The sequence below is a fragment of the Gossypium arboreum genome, chromosome 4 (genome assembly GCF_025698485.1).
Source record: "Gossypium arboreum isolate Shixiya-1 chromosome 4, ASM2569848v2, whole genome shotgun sequence".
Taxonomy (NCBI): domain Eukaryota; kingdom Viridiplantae; phylum Streptophyta; class Magnoliopsida; order Malvales; family Malvaceae; genus Gossypium; species Gossypium arboreum.
Window position 1 is genome coordinate 34,049,355 of NC_069073.1, and position 6,810 is coordinate 34,056,164.

The following is a 6,810-nucleotide window of genomic DNA, read 5'->3' on the forward strand; positions in this document are numbered from 1 at the left end:
AAATCTACTGGAGCAAGTTAGATAGTGTGATCGGATCTCCCGGCTTCTCAAAAGTCTACAAAGAACATTAAACAACACAAGTAAGCTTAAAGAAGCTTAGTAAGTTCGTTGGCTTTAAACATAAATCTTACCGAACTTACTATAACAAATTATTCAAATAAATCATTCAATATACAATTCCTTCCAAACACAACTTCAATCAATGAATTCACTTTTTTCAAATCATTATCAATAATAACTTTAAATATTCAATCATTAATTCCAAACATCACTTACCAACTTTTTTCAAATTAGAGAACGTCTTACAGATATGAGTACATCGTATATGGAAGGGTGAAGGCTGCACAGAAGCACATAAGTTCTAAATGGAAACTCGTGAGGCTTGGTTGGGAGCTCGTAGGAGTTAAACGGAAACCCAAATGGGTTAAAATTGAAGCTTAAAAGAGCTGAACGGAAACCCATTAGGGTTAAATGGAAACTCATATGAGTTAACTGAAGCTCATAAGAGCTAAATGGAAAGTAAACACAAAAGTTCGCAACAAATGTTGAACCCCAGTTTACTTGGGTAATTTACCGACAATTCCTCCTTTGCACAAAATGACTGTATTCAATCCCGTGTTTCGCTCGCTTTGAACATTCAATTCAATTTCATAACTTTAACAGTAATTTTATTTTCAACAAATGATATCAATAAATACATAATACCATTCATCAATTTAACATTTAACATTTAAATTTAACCATATGAACTTATCTGGGTTAAGTTGCAAGATTTGTAGAAGTTCAAGGACTATTCTGCTATTTTCTCTTTTTCACGTTTGCCTGCGGGCTCTTGATCGAAAATTTAAAATTATTCATTCATTAGCATATATTTCAGTTTCAATTTACTTGAAAATTGATACCCCTTAATTTTTTAAATTACACAATTACCCCAATTTTGACAATTTTTGCAAATTAGTCCCTTACTAAGTAATCCATCAATTGAGCCATTTTTATCTCAATTGACAATTTATCTAAACATTCTAGGCTAATATAAAGCTCTTGATATCTAGAATTTCAACATCAAACCATAATTGTTAACCTTTTCACAATTTGGTCCTAAAATCAATATCTATTAAAATCACTTAATAAAATCATCATAAAATAAAATTAAAGCTCTAAATCCATACTAATTCATCATAAACATCCAGCATTCATCAATGGTAACTTTCAAAATTACCCATAAATTCAAAAACTAATGAATTGGATAACTGGACCTAATTGTAGAAGTCTTAAAAACAAAAAAAATTCAAGAAAAGAGCAAGAATTGAACTCACATGATGTAAAAATATGAAAAACCAGGTTTTGGAGACTCTTCTATGGTTGTTTTTGGCTGAAGATTGATGAAGAAATGTCTAGATTTTCAATTTAGTCTTTGTTTTGATTTTTATCTTAATTCCCAAATGACCATTTTGCCCTTAAATCATCCAATTTCAAGATTTTTCTCTTCACAAATCGTTTCAGCCATCTAATAAATTTCTAATTGTCCTTTTGGTCCTCTCTTATTTACCATTTAGGCTATTTAATCACTATCTCTTTAATTTTCAAGTTTTACACCTTTTTCAATTTAGTCCTTTTTAATTAATTAACTATCAAAACGTTAAAATTTTCTAACGAAATCTTAATAGTGACTTAATGACACTCTGTAAATATTTATAAAAGTATTTATGACTCAGTTTATAAAATTAAGGTCTCGATACCTCGTTTTCTGAACCATTCTACCTAATAAATCCTTCTAAAACACAAATCACCAATTCAAAAATCTTTTTAAAATCACACTTGACTTGTAAATAATAAATAATAAAATTTTCGAACACATTCGTTGGATTTAGTGTTCTCTAACCATTGTTTTCAACACCACTGAAAATTGGTCATTTATAACAGTCGTGTGCCATACACAAGTATATGGCACGATCATGTGGTCTGTGTGATTCTGGTTTCAATTGGAACACATGGCCACAATCTATTACATGGTCTTGAGACACGACCATGTGCCTCCACCAACATCGCTTTTAGCCTTGCACACGGTTAAACAACATGACTGTCGTGTGACATCTATTCTGTGTTAAACAACATTAGTCATTGCTTTGTTTTAAATTGTTTTATAACTTCTGTAAGCTCGATTTAACACTGATAAAATATGAATAACATGTTTTTGATTATAGGATTGATGTTTAACAATTGTTTAGGGATATTTTGCATCGATATAGTATGATTCTATTTTGTTTTGTATGGTAACATCCCGTAACCCTAATTCGGCGATGGAGACGGGTGAGGGGCATTACAATAGGGATGGTGAAATGTTTAGTTTTTAACTCCCTTTATGCTCGAGGTCTAGAAAAAAATAGGTTTATCAAGAAAATATAATTGAAGGCTCAAATTACGAGAACTAGGGATAATGTAGCATATAGGTTAGTCATTTGCTCTAGGCTACACAAGCAATACCTTAGGTCATCCATTAATATCTTAACAATCACAAAACTGAAACATGCTTCTACTTATTTCCATGAATAATGTTGAATTCTAATGCATGCATGTACACATCTATCCACAAACTTATTAATCATTTGGATAAAATTGAAAAAAAAATCACGAATTTTTAATTACCTCTCTTCTATTATATAATGTAACAAATTGAACTAAATAATTTACTCACGAAGAATAAAATTCATAAATGATCATTAAAAATTTGTACAACTCAAAGAATCTATTACACAAAAACATACCACAATTCACTAGTTGTTAATCTAATCATGTTCAAGCACCATGTAACAATTAAAATAAGAAAAAATAAAACAAAAACAGAACCATAAAAAAATAATTGACTAAACATGCAAATTTTCTATGAATGCCCCTAGACTAAAATTACACATTATTCCCAATGTTTATACCTCAAAAAAAGATAAAAGGATTACCAAACTTCCCTGAATATTGTGAGCGCTCATCAAGGTAGCTAGGGTCGTCCACCTCCTCGCTAAATATCGAGTTTGTCGTGTAATTCTCGAGTGAGTGGCCTACATATAAAAACACAAAACACACCAAAAACAAAATATGCAATAATGGGGATTTGGGCATCTCATTGTATTGTGTCTAATTGTATGTGCTTTCTGGATTTTTAACCCAACACTTTATAATTTAATCCAAACCAATACATATTTTTCTATTTTCTAAAATAAAGATTAATTTTCCAATTAAATAATTTTTTCATCCCAATTTGACACCCGGTAAAATTATGACAATTTTACCCCTGGTAAAATTACCAAGAAAATATATTCAAAATTTCACAACTCAACTTGTTCACTATAACCAAATGATTTATTTTAATTTTCAGGCTTTATATCTGCTAAAAAATATAAACTCATTCTTCTAGTCATTTCTAAGTAATCCATATATATCTGTAAATTGATAATTTCTCATTTTTATTTTCATTTCCATTTCCATTTTTTTAGAAATCCACATTCATTTCCAAATGATTTCATTTCTCCATTTCAGAGAAGGCCTAATCATTTTTGAATGTTTTCCATTTCTCTATTTCTATTCATTATGTTCATTTTGGTTCAATAGGCAATTCATTTCTGGTTTCAACGAGCTAGTAGAAGGATTGATTGCACATATGTAATCAGGGCTCAAATGATTTATAATTAAGTTTCGTCTTTTCGCCTGTTAATTGTAAACTCATTTAGTCATGAAGTCATTCCACTATAGTATCGTGACCGAGCTCTCCCTAATGACACAACATTACGAAAGCTGTGACAGCCCTAAATTGACCCTAGTCGGAAAGTGGTTTCGGGACCACTAAACCGAGTCATAAAAAATAATTAATTGTTATATTCTATGCTTACTATGTGTGTGCATGCATATGTGGAAGTTTCATTCTCTAATTTTACCAATTTTATGAGAAATTATTAAATAGGGATCAATGTGAAACATGGTGAAATATGATATGCTAATTTTAAATGGCTTATTAGTGCATGTTAACACAAGGGTGGAGTTGCATGTCAAATAACCCATTTCCTAAGGTTAGTGGCTGGCCATGACATGATGATGGGCAAAGAAAACATGTCCTAGACATGTTGGCCTAGTGCATTATGGAAGGAAAATAAAGAAATGAAAAAAAGGAAAATGATAAAAAAAAAAGTGTGGATGCCCCCTTGTTGCCGTGAGTTGAGGAAAAGAAAGGAGAAAAATTTTGTTGTTCATCCTTTCTCATTTTGTTACAATTGCCATGACTTGAGAAGAAGAAAAAAAGTGTCCATTCTCTCATTTTTCTTTGCATGGCCGAATGTACTAAGAAGAAAGGGGGAGCTTGAGAAAATCAGCCATGGGAGCTTACTAGACTAAGGTGTTTTGATACAAGAAGGTATGTTTTATGCCACTCTTGAAAATGCATGCATAGTTTGGAGGATTGGTTCAAATTTTTCCTTGAATCTTGGATCGAAACTAAGTTGTTAGGTGAGTTAAATTTCGCCAAGAATGTTGTATTTCCTAATTAGTGTTTTGATGTTGTTGTGATGAAAGCATGGAGATGAGTGAGTTCGAATGTTTAACAAAAGGAGATTTTTGTGCCATTGAGTTCTTGTTGTTATGTGTGTATGTGCATGAGTATTCGCCATGCTATAAAATTTATGTTGCAAAATGGTTTAATGCTTAATGTGATATATAATAGTACTTGTGAATGAGCTTGAGAGCACCTAAATTATTAGTTGGAAGTGCCGAATGTAGTCTTGGATGAATTTTAAAGAACAAAGAAATTTTGGGTGACTAGAGGTCAAGGACATTCGGCCAAAGGCTTGTGTGCTAGCAAAATTTGGCCTAGATGGGGTAAATGTTAAGTGTTAAATGCAATGGAAATGCTAGATTAATGTTGCACATTCGGATATAGTTAGGCATGTGATCTCATTTAGACGATTAGACATAAAAAGGGTGGTAATGAGGCTGAAAATTGTTGAATGGCTAGTTGGGTAATGAATGTAGCATTCGGCCATATGGGGTAAAAATGGGTCAAATGTTCGTGAAATAAAACTTTGTGAATTGATGAATTAATGATGATAGTATTGTTGATGTCATGTATATATGTATAAATATTTGGCAAGACGGTTAAACTAGTTAATTTATTGATTAGCTCAAGAAGCTAGAGGGGGAGAATCAAGCAAAAGCAAAGGAAAGAACATCGAATAGCCGAGTTGGAACCATTTTACCCAACACAAGGTAAGTCATTAAGCATATATTTGGCATTGTTTTAAATGATCATAATATCTATGCAATTGTGTTTAATGAGATGATATGTAAATGAAAATGTATGTGTATGGAATGATGACATTGTTGAATGTAAAAGAAATAGTGAAATGTGTAGAAAGTTTGCTTTCGGCACTAAGTGTCTTGGGCAATACGTGTGTACGGTGTGAGATTGGCACTAAGTGTGCATGCTGGAAATATATGGCACTAAGTGTGCATGCTGGAAATATATGGCACTAAGTGTGCATGCTGGAAATATATGGCACTAAGTGTGCATGCTGGAAATATACGACCTTTGGGTGTGCGAGCTCGAAGGGTATGGCACTATGTGTGCGGGCTTAAATCACATGGCACTAAGTGTGCGAAATCGAGTATTAAGCAACGTAAATGCGTACTCTATATATATATATATCTCCGATCGAACAATTATATGGAGGGTGTGTCTTCATCGAGTTGAGTATGGACAGCGGAAAGAGTAAGTACCTTGAGTTCGTGGCTAATAGATACTATGTTCATGCTCGGAGTTGAGTCGGTAAGTTTTAAATCTATGTGATGATTTCAATTGCATGATTGTTGCGGAAATGAAATGATGTATGGAAATTGCTTCAAATATCCTATTGAATAGTATATGAAATGTAAATGTATGACTTGGTATGAGATTGATCCGAAGGTCTAAGGAACTATGGTATAGTTCGGTATGGTTGGAACAATGGGCCTTGTTTCATTATTTCATTTTATGATAATTTTAGTAACGGATGGTTGTGAAATGCTTACGACTTCTGAGTTATAAACTCACTCGGTGTTTTCTTGTCACCCATTTTAGGTCTCTTGGACTCATATCGTTTATGTGCTCGGAACCGTCATTGAAGTCATCACACCGGCTGGAAATCTTTTGGTATTGTCTTCGTAGTTGAGCTAGGAGAACATTTGGCATGTATAGGCTATTTTGTTTGTTGAATCTCGGGTTGTAAACTTTAAGCCATGCGAAGATGGCCTATGTGGTCGGTTGAGTGTGAATCTAAAACCTATAGGCACGAGCCTTAGAAACCTTAATTTTGATAAGGTGGCCATAGTTTGTATTATGTATGATGAAATAGTTGGCCATGGAAGAATTATGAAATAGTCATTGTTTGCTTTAGTACCAGATGCTGCCAGCAGCAGTGAGGTGAGATGGGAAAATCACTAAAAATAGTAGAAGTAGAATTAAATAGTGAATAAATTATGAAATTTAACCTTGATGAATCTATTTTCATATGGACGAAACGAAACGACCGTATGAGCTGTATTTTAAGAGATATTCAGGTTTTCGCGAAACAGGGCCAGAACAGTTTCTGGATCCCTTTCTCCGACTTGGAAAATTTACTATAAATTATCCAGAAACAATTAGAAGTCATGCCTTATATGCATAGATTCCCCTTTGAGTCTAGTTTCATTAGAAACAAACGGCATGAGCATTAGAGCTCTGTACGAGATGATATCCAGGTCGTAATGCGTAAAGGTCAGTGTAGTCGAACCCTGAAACAGGGGTGACTTTAA

At 33.1% G+C, this 6,810-nt stretch overlaps 1 long non-coding RNA gene across 1 annotated transcript; it reads left to right on the forward strand.

The window, feature by feature from the left end:
• The first annotated feature begins 4,361 nt into the window (after positions 1-4,361).
• On the forward strand, positions 4,362-6,117 carry LOC128291756 (uncharacterized). Its single transcript, XR_008281597.1, has 3 exons — positions 4,362-4,399; positions 5,162-5,247; positions 6,098-6,117. It is a non-coding gene; the product is annotated as an uncharacterized LOC128291756 (long non-coding RNA).
• The last annotated feature ends 693 nt before the right edge of the window (positions 6,118-6,810 follow it).